The sequence below is a fragment of the Ranitomeya imitator genome, chromosome 2 (assembly GCF_032444005.1).
Source record: "Ranitomeya imitator isolate aRanImi1 chromosome 2, aRanImi1.pri, whole genome shotgun sequence".
NCBI classification, from domain to species: domain Eukaryota; kingdom Metazoa; phylum Chordata; class Amphibia; order Anura; family Dendrobatidae; genus Ranitomeya; species Ranitomeya imitator.
The window spans coordinates 561849580-561851608 of record NC_091283.1 but is presented as its reverse complement, the minus strand read 5'-3'; the positions used below and the strand labels follow the sequence as shown (position 1 = coordinate 561851608).

The following is a 2029-nucleotide window of genomic DNA, read 5'->3' as shown; positions in this document are numbered from 1 at the left end:
GCTATATAAAAATAAAGATTATTATTATTATTATTAATGGTGCTGTTAACCCTTATACCTTGGTAAACATTAAAGAAAGAATGCGAAGATTTTTGGTTTTTTTTGTAACACTTTCTTGGTTTTAAATTATTTTACAACAAAATATAACATAACCCCCCCACCAAAAAAAATATTATCTCCTGCCCAAGAGGTGTCGCAGCGTCACGCCCTGCTGCTCCACTTGACTCTGGAGGAGCGCTGCTGTCTGCTGCAGGAGCGCTGCTGTCCGCTCCAGTCGCAATTGTCTCGCCAGGAGCTCTCTTATGGTGGCCGTTTCTGTGGATAGAAGAGGTTGGAGAACCAACGTTGATTCCTCTGAAAATACATCTCGACCTCTGGGGCAGGACCTAATTTTCTGTGTTGTAAATTTCTATTTGGTCTGGCACCACAGGGCGATGTAAATTTTATTAAATTTTACAGTTTTGGTTGTCTATGGTGACATCCAGCAGAAAACCACTCGCATTATCTTGATACTTACGGAGAAGGGACGCCGGTTCCTCATTGCCAGAACCACAGCTGCTAATGTCCCATCCCAGCGATCTGGCCACTGCTGCAGCACCTAAAAGCAAATAATAACAGATCTGGTTAACTATGGAACACGCCGTTGGGAAGCGCTCGCAGTTTTGGTCACTTACGTATGTTAGCTTCTGGGGAGAATGCCGCGGACCCGGGGGAGGAAGAGGAGTGTCGAAAGGGAGGTGTTGAGGGTGGTGTAGGGGTGCGAGGCCGTCTGCTCTCTGGTGGTGGCGTGGTAGGCCGCTGTGTCATTACTGCGTCTGTAATGTATTCAAATATTTCCGCTACCCTCTTATGTCCCGTATGCAGTTGAAAAACTGTAATCTATGATTGTTAACTTACGTGACGTCACGGACTGTGGGCTCCCGCTGGTGGTGGATGCTGTGGTGCTGCTGGCAATGGCAGGTACCTGTTGCCGCCGCTGTCTCTCTACACAGAAAGTTTACAAACGCAATCTTTAAAAACACATGTAGAGTGCTGCAGATCAAAGCTAACAATATACTGAAACATAAAATTTATATCACACTTCACAGGGGTGCGAGGGTGCATAGTCGCAACAGATGGTGGAGGCGTGGTAGGCCGCTGGGTCATTACTGCGTCTGTAATGTCTTCAAATATTTCAGCTACCCTGTTATGTCCCGTGTGATGTTAAAAAAAAATGCAATAAATGATTGTGAACTTACGTGATGTCCCGGACTGTGGGCTCCCACTGGTGCCTGAAGATGGGGTACTGGTGGCAATGGTGTGTCTGACTTGCCGCCGCTGTCTCTCTACACCTAAAGTAAAGAATCACAATGTTTACACACAAATGTTGAGTGCTGCAGAGCAAAGCTTACAATATACTCAAACATAAAATAGAGACCACACTTTACAGGGGTGCGATACTCAGACATGTATGTGGGCTCTGGTGTTCAATGGTCTTCCTGTCTTTGGAAAACGTATTATTTCATCTGTAGGCCAACCTCCTCCGTTAATATTTATGGGAAATTGAGAAAGTAAAAATTATGGACATCTTAATAATTTCAAGATGGTGGTTGAGATTAGGGAACCCGACAAGTTTTCTCACGGACAACGCATATTCTGCTTGGAGAATAACTAAATTGTACAAAACCGGGGCATGTGTTTTAATGCATTTGAGGTCACGTTGGCAACCATGAGCGCAAGACTCCCTCCCAAACCCCCCCCCCCCCCCTCCTGACAGCATGCATCTCCCAATCCCCCCATAATAGTACTTGCCTCGCCTTGCCTCCGCACGCAACTCCGCAAACATTTGTGGCGTTTTATAGCGGAGGTCAGCCCATTTTTTACGCAGCTGAAGCTGACTGCGGCAGACACCAAACCTCCTCTCCATCATTCTTGTTATTTGTCCAAGCACTTCTCGCTTGTGGATGTGTGGGTGGGCAGGGCGGCTCTCCAGACCCTCGTAATCCATGGCATCCATCTGACGAATAAAAAAAAGGAGTTCTGGCTGCCC

The 2029-nt window shown here is 46.4% G+C and overlaps 1 long non-coding RNA gene across 2 annotated transcripts; it reads right to left on the bottom strand.

The window, feature by feature from the left end:
• Nucleotides 1–374: 374 nt before the first annotated feature.
• LOC138667593 (uncharacterized) lies at nucleotides 375–1409 on the bottom strand. 2 transcript variants are annotated; one of them, XR_011318844.1, is made up of 4 exons: nucleotides 1239–1409; nucleotides 898–984; nucleotides 675–815; nucleotides 375–598 (listed from the first exon to the last, which is right to left on the bottom strand). It is a non-coding gene; the product is annotated as an uncharacterized lncRNA (long non-coding RNA). The 2 variants fall into 2 exon arrangements; XR_011318843.1 differs by having other exon boundaries at nucleotides 675–984.
• Nucleotides 1410–2029: the final 620 nt, after the last annotated feature.